Source organism: Triticum urartu, chromosome 5, assembly GCF_003073215.2.
Source record: "Triticum urartu cultivar G1812 chromosome 5, Tu2.1, whole genome shotgun sequence".
In the NCBI taxonomy this organism is placed as follows: domain Eukaryota; kingdom Viridiplantae; phylum Streptophyta; class Magnoliopsida; order Poales; family Poaceae; genus Triticum; species Triticum urartu.
In genome coordinates this window covers 595,964,572-595,979,608 of record NC_053026.1, presented here as the reverse complement: position 1 = coordinate 595,979,608, position 15,037 = coordinate 595,964,572, and the positions used below count along the sequence as shown (strand labels likewise).

The 15,037-nt window shown below is 39.4% G+C and overlaps 1 pseudogene; it reads left to right on the top strand.

Annotated features, from left to right (window-relative positions):
• Positions 1 to 9,807: 9,807 nt before the first annotated feature.
• LOC125506206 lies at positions 9,808 to 12,264 on the top strand (annotated as a pseudogene).
• Positions 12,265 to 15,037: the final 2,773 nt, after the last annotated feature.

Below are 15,037 nucleotides of genomic sequence, written 5' to 3'. Positions count from 1 at the left end.
TCCGTAATACATCATCTCTCAACTAACTCATTAGTTGCATTGCTTGCAAGGCTTAAGTGATGTGCATTACCGAGAGGGCCCAGAGATACCTCTCTGACAATCGGAGTGACAAATCCTAATATCAAAATACGCCAACCCAACATGTACCTTTGGAGACACCTGTAGAGCACCTTTATAATCACCCAGTTACGTTGTGACGTTTGGTAGCACACAAAGTGTTCCTTCGGCAAACGGGAGTTGCATAATCTCATAGTCACAGGAACATGTATAAGTCATGAAGAAAGCAATAGCGACATACTAAACGATCGGGTGCTAAGCTAATGGAATGGGTCATGTCAATCACATCATTCTCCTAATGATGTGATCCCATTAATCAAATGACAACACATGTCTATGGTTAGGAAACATAACCATCTTTGATTAATGAGCTAGTCAAGTAGAGGCATACTAGTGACGTTTAGTTTGTCTATGTATTCACACTAGTATTATGTTTCCGGTTAATACAATTCTAGCATGAATAATAAACATTTATCATGATATAAGGAAATAAATAATAACTTTATTATTGCCTCTAGGGCATATTTCCTTCAGATGCTAGTTGGTTTACTTGGTGGAAGATCATATGTTCAGATCCTTTATGCATATTAATACCCCTCTAATTATGAACATGAATATGTTTTGTGAGTAGTTACGTTTGTTCCTGAGGACATGGGAGAAGTCTTGCTATAAGTAGTCGTGTGAATTTGGTATTCGTTCGATACTTTGATGAGATGTATGTTGTCTTTCCTCTAGTGGTGTCATGTGAACGTAGACTACATGACACTTCACCATTGTTTGGGCCTAGAGGAAGGCATTGGGAAGTAATAAGTAGATGATAGGTTGCTAGAGTGACAGAAGCTTAAACCCTAGTTTATGCGTTGCTTCGTAAGGGGCTGATTTGGATCCATATGTTTCATGCTATGGTTAGGTTTATCTTAATACTTCTTTTGTAGTTGCGGATGCTTGCAAGAGGGGTTAATCATAAGTAGGATGCTTGTCCAAGGAAGGGCAGTACCCAAGCACCGGTCCACCCACATATCAAATTATCAAAGTACCGAACGCGAATCATATGAGCGTGATGAAAACTTGCTTGACGATAATTCCCATGTGTCCTCAGGAGCGCTTTCCTTTATATAAGAGTTTGTCCAGGCTTGTCCTTTGCTACAAAAAGGATTGGGCCATCTTGCTGCACCTTATTTACTTTTATTACTTGTTACCTATTACAAATTACCTTATCACAAAACTATCTGTTACCGATAATTTCAGTGCTCGCAGAGAATACCTTACCGAAAACTGCTTATCATTTCCTTCTGCTCCTCGTTGGGTTCGACACTCTTACTTATTGAAAGGACGACGATAGATCCCCTATACTTGTGGGTCATCACAACCCATCATCTACTTATTACTTCCCAGTGCCTTCCCCTAGGCCCAAATCATGGAGAAGTGTCATGTAGTCGACGTTCACATAACACCACTAGAGGAGAGGCAACATATATCTCATCAAAATATCGAACGAATACCAAATTCACATGATTACTTATAACAAGACTTCTCCTATGTCCTCAGGAACAAACATAACTACTTACAAAGCATATTCATGTTCATAATCAGAGGAGTATTAATTATTATTAAGGATCTGAACATATGATCTTCCACCGAATAAACCAACTAGCATCAACTACAAGGAGTAATCAACACTACTAGCAACCCACAGGTACCAATCTGAGGTTTTGAGACAGAGATCGGATATAAGAGATGAACTAGGGTTTGAGAGGAGATGGTGCTGATGAAGATGTTGATGGAGATTGACCCCCTCTCGATGAGAGGGTCTTTGATGATGACGATGGCTTCGATTTCCCCCTCCCGGAGTGTAACATCCCAAAATTCTAAATTTTTGAATGTTATATTAAATAAATAATCATGGTTGTTTGTTTGATTGTTGTGTGATTGATTGTGTGAAATTGGGTGGAAATTGAAACTTTTTGAAAGTTGAATGAGAGGGAATAAAAGGACTTTCCCAAAACTTTCATTTTCATTTTGATCTCCATGAATTCAAATTCATTTCATCACAAAACCCTAGAGTGAAGATAATATGACATTTTCCATTTAAGAAATGAAAAGGGGGTTGAGCATATTTGAATTCCATTTGAGAATATTTCAAATCAGAAACTTTGTGCCACTCAAGGATTTTCATGAGAGAAGATAATAGGACATCTTCAAAATATATGAAATAGAGTGGGAAATGATGAGGAGCACTTTTGAATTTCATTTGAATCACTTTTGAAAAAAAAGGTTTTCATTTTGAGTTTCAAGATCATTTGTATAAAATAAAGAGAGGGGATAATATGGCTTCCTAAAATTTATAGAAGAGTTGTAAATTTAATTTTGATTATTAGTTGGAGTTTCTATAGTTTATTTGGTATTTATTTGATTTGCAAAAAAGTGCATTAAATGCATTAGTAAAATATTTTCAAAAATCATCTGTGTTCAAATAAATGTTCACTATGTTTTAGATATTCAGGAATGAATTTAGGAACTATTGTGGTTTTTTTATAAATTAGTTTGATTTTGTTTTAGGGCCACTTTGTTTTTCTGTAAAAAAAACACGTACGCGCACACACCCACGCGTGCGCGAGCCCACGGCCCAGGCCAGCCAGCCGCGCCAGGCCAGGAGCACCCTGCGGCCCAAGGCCACCCAGCGCCCGAGCGCTTCTCGCTCGCCCGCCTCGTCTCTTCTTGCTAGCACGCAACGCTCGCTATCAGATGGGGCCCGCTCTTCAGGTCGCCCCCAACCTCCCACTCGCTCCACTCGGATAGAGCATGCACTCGCACTCCGGCAACCACCGGCGCCAGTCCAACGGATCCTTGCCAAGAGACACATACTCTAACCAGAGTACATAAAAACAATGTGTAAGATTCTTGCCGTTAATCAGAGATTCAGAGTAAATGTTTGAATTTCTTTTTGTCAGGATTTCACCATGGTTGATTGGTTTATTTTCATTTGCTTATAGTTAACTTTTTTTCTACTATTTTCTTTGGGTTACTATTGAACAAGTAAATCACAGGAGTTTGTCGAATTTTAAAAAGAATTTAACTTCAACCAGTGCCTACTAAAAATTGTTGCAACAACGCGCAGGGTGTCCTAATTTGTTACAGTGGGGCGTCTAGGTTGATGGCGGTGGTTAGTCCAGCAATTAAAAATCAGGGCATTCGTTGCCCGGGCGTCAGTCGCCAGAAAACAAATCGAGTCTCCTTTGCATTCACTTTCTCTTCTACCTCCATCCGTGCATGAGAGAGCGAGAGAGAGTAGGGTCTGTCGAGAGCGGCCAAAGGCCGGACGAGCTCGCTTGCTCTCGTTTTTGCTACGAGTGGTACAACGACACGTTTCGCAGGCATTTATGTATGATGAAAATACTATCGCATATACTTTCTAAGACAAAAATTTTGAGACGAAGGAAATACGCAAGAGAAGGGAGCAGGTGGGGTTGTAGGCCCGGCTGGACGGATGATGGTAGCGACGTAACCAGGCACGTGAAGTGTTCCGCATGTACAGGATTGCTCGAACTCTGTACACCGGCATCGACAAACGGTGGTTTTTTTCCGAAATATTAACAAACGGCGTTACAATTTCACTTTCTGGTTACTATTTCATATTTGTGAAAATCCATAATACAGTATATAATTTCACTCACTAGAAATCTTTTCAATAACATAATTTCAATCAGTTTCACAAGTTTACATTTAAGTTTCATATTTCTTTTCAGTTTCAGAACCTAAATTTCACTTTTCACCAGCTTGTTTCACAAAAATGTCATCTATTTCAATTTCATATTTTTCAAATAATATACTTACTCTTTTGAAATAAACAATTACACAATTATAAAAGAAATCAGTTTCGTAAGTTGACATTTCGGTTTTGTTTCTTTTCAGTTTTAGAACCTACATTTCACTTCCACTAACTTGTTTCACAAAAATCAAATCTATTCAATTGCACACTTTTAGGTAACATATTTCACTCGCTTGGAATCTTTTCAATGACATGATTTCAACTAGTTTCACAAGTTCACATTTAAGTTTCATATTTTTTTTCAGTTTCAGAACTTACATTTCACATCCCACCTTTCACAAATATCACATCTATGCTAATTGCACGTTTAAAAAAACATATTTCACTCTTTCGAAATAAACTGTTACACATTCCTACAAAATCATTTTCGCAAGTTGACATTTCAGTTTCATATTTGTTTTTAGTTTTAGAACCTACCTTTCACTTTCCACTGGCTTGTTTCATGAAAATCACATCTATTTCAATTGCACATTTCTAAAACAACATATTTCGCACATTTGAAATAAAAACGTTACACATTTTTAAATAATCAGTTTCACAAGTTGACAATTCAATTTTTTATTTGGTTTAAATAGTTTTCTAACGAAATAGGTTGGTCTCACATATTTCTACTGAAATAGGTTAGTTTCATATTTTTCTACCGGGATAGGTTTGTTTCACATATGAAATATTGGTGTATTTACACCCTATGTGCAAAAAATATAGTAAATAAAAAATAAAAAAACAGAAAATATTTTTGAAAATAAGCCCCTCTTGAATTCTTTTTAAAAACAAATTTTCGGCCAAAATAATGTGAATAGTGACCCTATAATAGTAACTAATTTTTGTTTTTTTATGTCGACGCTATTTTTTCGTGAAAATTTATATAGTAGTGCAAAACAAAGTCATGTTTATTGTAAAAAAAGCTTCTGAACTATTTTGACTAATTTTGTAATTATTAATTATTTTTTCTCCATATAGGGTGTTCATATTTCCCATGGTTTGCCTCGACACCATGCCATGAGACTATGGTTCTTCCTTTGAGTGGGGAATTTTTCTTCTCAGACATGGATTGATCTTTATGGAAAAATGGCAACGAGCCTACCCTTTGTGCCCCCACTCACCCCAATTAAATCCTAACACCCCGCAAATGTTCACTTCACGGCCGTTTACCCTGCCAAGCCTGTCCATCGCTACAAGCCGGTACAAGATACCGTGGCTAGTTGAATTCCCGAACGGCCGTCCATCCAGTTGAGATATGGGCCCGCATCATCGTTGTGTAGGTACCATACTTTATTTCTGCGCAAACTATACGGTCCATAATTCGTAGCTTTACCTGGATCTCTAGGCGAACGAGCGCACACAGATTCCGTGTGCAGGCGAGCTCGTCCGCTCCTACTAATTTTCGCTGTCCCAACAATCTATTGTTTTCTTGTTCCCAGTCCCGACATTCTTCTATGTCGTTGTCTTTTTCGTGCTGTCGCTGTGTTGTCTTGACCAATCGTGTGGGCTTGTTTTCTTTTTGTTGTTGGGCTAGAGGCTGCGTATATTTGTCGCTCCGAGCGAACTCTTGCACTGCCAGCGCATGTGTTTCTGATAGCACATTACGTCCTAGATCGGTACCTCTGGAAATCGGTACCTGATATTAGCGCCCCCGGAGACCGGACTCGACGGAGATAAGATTCGTATGTCTTCCTCTGTAGTGAAGGGAACACATGTGTTTTTTTTTTTGAGATTAAAAGGGTTTTACTCTATTATGGTAGGGCTACAATCTCTTGGCAAGAGATCCTCAATACATGGGGTTCTCTGCTGAGCCACACAGCCGTAGCTCGCTCAGAGCGACTATACCTTACTAGGCAATCTGCAACACTGTTTTGAGACCTATGAAGTTTCTGCGGAATAAACACCCTATCAACCATAAGGGACTTAATTTCAGCTACTAACTGACCAAACAAAGATCAATCTAAACTAGAATTTGAAAGACAAGATAAGGCAGTCGGAGAATCAAACTGAACTACCAACGTAAGCTCTCTATGTTGTCGAGCGAGCGTCATACCAATCATCAGCGCATGAATCTCAGTCTCTAGAGCCTCACTACAGTTGAAACAAATACCGATAAGCCGAGAAAATGACCGAGCCATCATGTCAGCGTAGAATCATTCCGACCGCCGCCGTGCCATCCTCCACTAGGAATGACCCATCCACAAACAAAGCCGCCTTGTTGCCCGGCGGCGCCGGCCAACACAACACTTTGGACTCCCGATACAGTTGAACAGATGTGGTTGTGCTACCAAAAATGGCACACATGTGTGTGGCGCACGAGATAAAAAACACAAGTGCATGAAAAAATGTATTTTACGATATATGTCTTTTGAAAAAAGAACACTTTCACTAGTTTTGTGTATATACAATTTCAAAAAAATAAAAGTGAAAATATGGTCACGTACTGCATGGAGAGTATAAATAGGAAAGACAACGGCATGTTTTCAGAAGTTGTTGCCATATTTTTACAATAGACAATGAAAATGCCCTGATAAACATTTTCGAAATACATTTTTAGATACACGGCGACTATTTTATTAAAATACATGATAAACTATTTTAGTTCACAGCGAACATTTTTTTAGGATTAGATGAATAATTTGATTGAAATACATGAATAAAATTTTATAAGTACACGATGAGCATTCAATAAAATACACGGAGAAAACTTTTTAAAATGCTAGGAACATCTTTTCAAACAATGTAAACATTTTCTAAGTATGTAACAAACATTTCATAAAATACGGTGACCATTTTTTAAGTAGAGGTGAACATCTTTTAGAACACAGTGAATATTTTTTTAAATACATGTGTACTCTTTAAAACATGGTGAACATTTCTGAAAATACACTAATCTTTGTACGTACAGAAAAAATTTAGAAGAAAAGATGAAAAAAGAAAACAATTACAAAATAAGGAAAAGAAAGGAACAAATACAGAAAGAAAGAAAACACTTTGAAAATACGTGGTGTACATTTTTAGAATGAGGTGAATAATTTTTGAAAAAAAATTTGTGAAGAATTTTTGAAATACACAATGGACATTTTTGAAACGAGGTGAATGTTTTTGAAATATGTGATGAACAACCTTTGAAACACCATGAACATTTTTAAATACTTGTTTCATAAACCATGGTGAACATATTTTAAAACACAATGAACATTTCTGAAATACGCGATGCACATTTTTAAAAACAGTGTGAGTATTTCTGAAAAATGCACTACAAACCTTTTTAAGTAAGCGCTAAACTCCCCCCCCCCCCCCCCCCCCCCAAGCGAGTCTCCACAGCAACAAATGTTGTGAAAAAGCGCATGATGGAGAATAAATCAAAAACAACAAAAATATTGCATGTTCGGGATGGACATGTAACTAGGCCGGACGAGTTGTGTGTCGAGGATGGACATGCAACTGCATCAGGTTGGGACGACTTGTGTCTCATGGGTGGACATGCAACTGGCGCAAAAAAGGGATCAAGGACCTAGTTGCATGTCAATGATGGACTTGGTTGGATGGCTAGAACCTGCAACTACGGCAAAAAAAAGGGTCAGGAGCCTAGTTGCGAGCTGATAATTATCTTGCAACTGAGTTTAAAAAAGATGGATCCAGTTGCGAGTCGATGGTTAATTTACGATCTTTAGTTACGAGTCGATGGTGGACTATATTTACAACTGGGTCAAGAAAAGTGAGGCCCAGTTGCAAGTTGAGGAGGACTTGCGACTAGTGAAAAAAAAAATAGCTGGGCTCAGTTGCGATACAAAAAACATCAGCCTGATTGCATGTCAATGATGGACTTGGTTGGATGGCTAGAACCTGCAACTACGGCAAAAAAAAGGGTCAGGAGCCTAGTTGCGAGCTGATAATTATCTTGCAACTGAGTTTAAAAAAGATGGATCCAGTTGCGAGTCGATGGTTAATTTACGATCTTTAGTTACGAGTCGATGGTGGACTATATTTACAACTGGGTCAAGAAAAGTGAGGCCCAGTTGCAAGTTGAGGAGGACTTGCGACTAGTGAAAAAAAAAATAGCTAGGCTCAGTTGCGATACAAAAAACATCAGCCTGATTGCAAGTTGAGGGTGAACTTCAACTGGTGGTTAGAAAGTCTCGCCGAAAGCTCGGAGGTAATTGGGTCTGCCAGTTCGCGCGTGCTAAAATTAAAAGGGAGAACCAAGGATTCGATCCCTGGCCGCAAAGGATATCAGGCGCGCTGATAACCACTACGACAACGTCCCATTCGTGTGAACTAAAGGGGCGCGGCCCGCTTTATACCTCTTGAGCTAGTTTTTTTCTTTTTATTTTCACAATTTTCACATTTTTTATTTCCTTTTTGTTTTCTTTATTCTCCTTGTTCTATCTTTTATTTTGATTCTTTTTTCTATTTTCTTCTCTGTATTTTCATTCTTTTTTTCATTTTGTTTATTTTTTATTTATTTTTCTATTTTTTATTTCCTTTGTTCTTTTGGTGCAAAAGCTATGGGCAACTCCTATATGACTGGCACCATCAGTAAGGATTTATTTTAAGCTAGCTTACTTTTGGGTCCAAGCAAGGTTTATTTCTTGTTACAGATTTATTTACCTTATTGGGTCGGTGGGCTTAAAAAATATATATACATCAATTTTGAGCATTGGCAACGCATGAAGCTTGGTTCTGAGGCTGCAACTTGAGTAGTGTTGTACATTTATGTGGAGGTTGTATTATTTCAAAAAAAATATTTTTATCTGATTTTTTTGCTTCTGCTCTTGGTCGGTGAACAAAGTCAGTAATGCTTTTTCCATACTTTTTATTATGATTTCTAATAAAGCTTGCAACTAAACCAACAATGCTTCTATAAGGTAGCTATTTTCCTCTATGGTAGTTCCTTCCTTAGTTGATTTAGTTGATCACTCACGGCTGCATTTAGCCTCCTACATGCCTCTGATTCTTTCATCGTCGTCTATTAGTCCAGGCCGGCGTTGTCCGCTCCATCGCCTTTCAGTTTCTTCTGGAGCATGTTGTGGGTTCGATTCTGCCCTCTCGCTTGTGCCTTCGTCCAATGCAAGTTCTTTCTATTTCCACTGCCTTTGCATGCGCACATGTGGTGAGAAGTTCCTGGTTAGTCCGTGCAATGTTGGCCATGGCTACGTATTTGTTAGTCATTTGGTGGGGTCAACATTATTTAGTGAGTTCTTCCTTAATGGAGGACATGGTAATAGGAAATAGTGAGTGTTGTTCTAGCTTATATGCACTATTTTCCCCGGGTGTGTAGCTTATATGCACTATTTTCCCCGGGTACTGGGCCTTTGTTTCTCTCAGGTTCACAGCCCAACAATCAACAAACGGATTAGTACGTGGCTGCATGCCTACATGCAATCAGCCCAGGCCGCCGAAACAAAGAAACAAAGGGGTGCTGGCTTCCTAGACGGCTCCGGCACCGGCGGCAAGCGACACCAGGCTAACACGCAGTCTATGCGTGTCCAGTCGTTCCTCAACCTCTCCTTCATCTCATCTGGCTTCAGCTTCGGCTCGGCTTCCTTCGGTAAGAAATCTCCATCGAATTTAGGTCCAAGGATCTCTCATCTTTGAAGTCTGAATAGTTGGTCTGGGAAGTAGGATTGATGTGAAGTATGGACCGAGATACTGATTATAGATGGTCTGAGATTTCAAGGTCGGACTTAGGGGTCAGGGCTTAAATTAGGGGGAAATCGTTGGGGGTGATCATGAATTCATTACTAGAGAGAAATTGTATTTGTTTGTTGGCTATTCGAACTACAAAATCAAAGTATGTAAGAAGACGGCAACTTGCAGACTGGTATTCATGCAATTTTTTCATACCTTCAAACTGAATACAAAGAATTCTGTACTATGAACTTGTTGTAGCTTGTTTAGCAACCTACTTCAAACTTGATCATTAAATTTCAGAGATGAGGAGATTTTTGGTTAATAGAGCAAGCACTGACAATGTGAATGGTGTGCAACTGGAAATAGAAGTGGAGGCACAACAACCTCCTAACATTGCCAATGAATTTAATCCAAATGATATTGAGCGTGATCCAGGGAAGAGGAAACAAATTTGTGAGTATCCTCCTAATATTCAAGATCAAGTGAGAAGAGCATATGTATTGAAGGGTGAGATGCAACCAGATTTGAATAAATTTCCTCGTACTGAATTTGGAAGTTCAGTTCATCAAGAGCATTTTCTAAATCTTGGTACAAAACTCATCCATGGATTGAATACAGTGAGTGGAAGAAGGCAGCTTATTGTTTTTATTGCTTTCTCTTTAAGCAACTTGGAAGGGCTGAGCACTTTGGTTATGAAGTATTCACCAAAGAAAGATTTACAGATTGGAAGCATGCATCTAAAGCCTTCAAAGATCATATTGGTGGTCCTGGTAGTAAGCACAACTCTTGCGTCAAGCATTATGATGATTATTGTAATCAAAGACAAAGTGTGGCAAGCAATTTTGCTAGAACTAGCAAGGAATCGGAAGAAATGTATAAGATCCGCTTGACTTGTTCTGTAAGTTGTTCAAGATATCTCATCGCACAAGGCTTGGCTTTTCGTGGACATGACGAATCCTCTACTTCTCTGAACAAAGGAAACTTTAGAGAGATGATAGATTTGGAAAAAACAAAAAATGAACAAGTGAGAGATGCTTTTGACCGTGGTGGAAGAAATTGCACAATGACATCCGGTGACATTCAAAAGGAGCTTGCAATGTGTTGTGCACATGAAGTTACCAAGAGGATCATGGCAGAGCTTGGTGATAAACAATTCTCTATGCTTATGGATGAATCACGTGATATATCTGTGAAAGAGCAAATGGCGGTGATGTTGAGGTTAGTAATTTCACTTTCTTTCGTTATTTGTTTGTCATTTATTCTCTATGTTGTGCACTAACCTTTTTTTATATAGGTTTTTGAATGAAAAAGGAAAGGTTGTGGAACGATTTATTGCTCTTCACCATGTCAAATATACTACATCCGAGTCACTAAAGAATGCTCTTTATGGTATTCTTGATCATTATAAGTTATCTATTTCAAGGATACGAGGGCAAGGATATGATGGTGCTTCAAATATGAGAGGCGAGTTTAATGGTTTGCAGAAAAAGATCATAGATGAAAACCCTTTTGCTTTCTATGTTCATTGCTATGCTCATCGTTTGCAGTTGGTGGTTGTCTCTGTTGCTAGTAGTTGCTCATCTATTCATGATTTCTTTGAGTACATCTCCTTAATTGTGACCACAACAACTACATCTTGCAAGAGAAGGGATGCATTGACAGAGGCACAACACCAAGATATTCTGGATAGACTTGAGAGTGGTGAGATATCTACATGAAGGGGCTTGCACCAATCATCTACTCTTGCTAGGCCAGGTGACACTAGATGGGGTTCCTATCATACTACTTTGCTTCGTTTGAATCAAATGTGATCCTCTGTGTTACAGGTACTTAGTACAGTTGATGAACATGGACGTGGGCCATCTCAAGCAGTAGGTTTGATAGAAAAAATGGAGAGCTTTAAATTTGCTTTCATTCTAAAGCTTATGTTGAAGTTGTTTGGCATCACAAATGAGCTCTCAAAAGTCTTGCAAAGAAAAGATCTTAATATTGTGCTTCCTATGGAATTAGTGGATGATGTCAAAGCTCGGCTGGCAACATTAAGAGAGAGTGGTTGAGATGATTTATTTTGTGATGTTCAAGAATTTTGTGCTGCTAATAGTATTCCAGTGCTAAACATGGATGAAGCAATACCAGTTCGTGGTCACTCAAGGAGAGCAGGGAGGACTATCACTAATCTTCACCATTACCGTGCAGAGATATTTTATGTTGGTATTGACAAAATATGCGTGGAGATGGACCACCGCTTCAGTGAAGGAGCTAATGGTGTGCTTGATTGCTTCTCATATCTTGACCCCAATAATTCTTTCTCAAAGTTTAATGTTGATAAGCTTGCACATCTTGCTGAAATTTATCATGATGACTTTTCCAATGATGACCGTGGAACAATAAGAGAGCAGCTTCTCACTTATATAAGTCAAGTGAAAAGGCATGCTTCTTTTTCTACTTGTGATGATGTTCAAAGTTTGTCCATGAAGATGGTTGAAACTGAGAAACATTTGGTATTTCCATTGGTATACAAACTTATTGAGTTGTCTTTGATATTGCCGGTGTCAACGGCATATGTTGAGAGAGCTTTTTCATCAATGTAGATTATCAAGACTAAACTGCGTAGCAAGATCAATAATGAATGGTTAAATGACTTGATGATATGTTACACCGAGCGGGAGTTATTCAAGTCAGTTGATGATAAGGATATTATTCGAACATTTACTGCAATGCGGCCTCGGAAAGGGCATTTGCCTTGTAATTTTCTTTAGTGCACTGTCGGTATGTTCCTTCTAACCATCTCTATTCTTGCAAGCTTTCGACTTCTCATCTCACAACTAAACTTATTTAATTACAAATTCATTTTTTGTATTGCAGTTCTTCTAGGCTGATTGTATGTCTTTCTGTTGGCAAAAAAATGAACAAGTGAGAGATGCTTTTGACCGTGCTGGAAGAAATTGCACGGTCACATGTAGTGACATATGTATGTATATATAGCTTTACTTTTGTTGGCAACATGGCGAGTTGGTATCTATGCATGGTTAGCTATGTATCTTTTGTTGTCATGTACCAACTTTATTTGGTCTATGAAGCGGATATTGAATATTAGCTCACTTTAAATCAAATTTTGTGTGACTATTATGGTTATGTTTTCACTTCATTGTTAGAGCGGATTTGTGAATCCGAAGCTTGGTGGTACATTACATGTTGTGTATTCGAATACCCGACTTGATTTCTAAATTATACGTTTAGACTTAAACTTGCCCAGGCTCCTCAAAAGTTCTGGCTCTGCCACTGCCTGGAGGCAATAATAAAGTTGTTATTTATATTTATTTATATCATGATAAATGCTTATTATTCATGTTAGAATTGTATTACCCAGAAACTTGATACATGTGTGGATACATAGACAAAACACAGTGTCCCTAGTAAGCCTCTACTAGACTAGCTCGTTGATCAAAGATGGTTAAGTTTCCTAACCACAGACATATGTTGTCATTTGATGAACGGGATCACATCATTAGGAGAATGATGTGATGGACAAGACCCATCTGTTAGCTTAGCATAATGATCGTTAAGTTTTATTGCTATTGCTTTCTTCATGGCATATACATATTCCTTTGACTATGAGATTATGCAACTCCCGGATACCGGAGGAATACCTTGTGTGCTATCAAACGTCACAACGTAACTGGGTGATTATAAAGATGCTCTACAGGTATCTACGAAGGTGTTTATTGGGTTGGCATAGATCAATATTAGGATTTGTCACTCCGAGTATCGGAGAGGTATCTCTGGGCCCTCTCGGTAATGCACATCATAATAAGCCTTGCAGGCAATTTCACTAATGAGTTAGCTGCGGGATGATGTATTAAGGAACGAGTAAAGAGACTTGCCAGTAACGAGATTGAACTAGGTATGAAGATACCGACGATCGAAACTCGGGCAAGTAACATACCGATGACAAAGGGAATAACGTATGTTGTCATTGCGGTACGACCGACAAAGATCTTCGTAGAATATGTGGGAACCAATATGAGCATCCAGGTTGGGCTATTGGTTATTGACCGGAGAGGTGTCTCGGTCATGTCCACATAGTTCTTGAACCTATAGGGTCCGCACGCTTAACGTTCGATGAAGATTTTGTATTATATGAGTTATGTGATTTGGTGACCAAATGTTGTTCGGAGTCCCAGAGGAGATCACGGACATGATGAGGAGTCTCGAAATGGTTGAGAGGTAAAGATTCATATATAGGACGATAGTATTTGGACACCGGAAGTGTTCCGGGTGTACCGGGTACGTATCGGGTCACCGGAAGGGGTTCTGGGCTACCCCCGACAAACTATATGGGCCTATTGGGCAAAGAGGGGAAACACAGCAGCCAACATGGGCTGCTGTGCCCTCCTTGCTTGCCTAATAGGAAGGGGAAAGGAAAAGGGGAAGAGAGAAGGAAAGGGAGGCAATTCGGCCTCCCCCTTCCTTCCCTCTCCGGAAAAGATGGTAAGGGAGGAGCTGAATTGGACAAGGCCCCCAAGTAGGATTCCTCCTACTTGGCGTGCCCCATGGCTGTCCCCCTCCCCTCCCACCTATATATATGTGGGGAGGGGGTGCCTAGAATGCACAACAAACATTGTTAGCCGTGTGCGGCGCCCCTATCCATAGTTTACACCTCTGGTCATATTGTCATAGTGTTTAGGTGAAGCCCTGCGCAGATCACTTCACCATCACCATCACCACGCCGTCGTGCTGAAAAAACTCTCCCTCGACACTTTTCTGGATCAAGAGTTCGAGGGATGTCATCAAGCTGAACGTGTGCATAACTCAGAGGTGTCGTACGTTCGGTGCTTGATCGGTCGGAACGAGAAGAAGTTCGACTACATCAACTGCGTTGTAAAACACTTCCGCTTTCGGTCTACGAGGGTATGTGGACACACTCTCCCCCTCTCATTGCTATGCATCTCCTAGATAGATCTTGCGTGCGTGTAGGAATTTTCTTTTGAAATTGCATGCTACGTTCCCCAACAGTGGCGTCCCAGCCAGGTCTATGCGTAGATGATATGCACGAGTAGAACACAAAGAGTTGTGGGCGATCATAGTCATACTGCTTACCACCAACGTCTTATTTTGATTCGGTGGTATTGTTGGATGAAGTGGCCTGGACCAACCTTACATGACCACGTTCTTGAGACCGGTTCCATCGAGAGACATGCAACTTGTTTTGCATAAAGGTGGCTAGCGGGTGTCTATTTCTCCAACTTTAGTTGAATCAAATTTGACTACGGCCGGTCCTTGTTGAATGTTAAAACAACAAACTTGATGAAACATCATTGTGGTTTTGATGCATAGGTAAGAACGGTTCTTACTAGAAGCCCGTAGCAGCCACATAAAACTTAAAACTAGAAAGTAGAGGACGTATAACTTGTTTTTGCAGGGCATGTTGTGATGTGATTGAAGGAAATATGCCCTAGAGGCAATAATAAAGTTGTTATTTTATATTTCCTTATATCATGATAAATGTTTATTATTCATGCTAGAATTGTA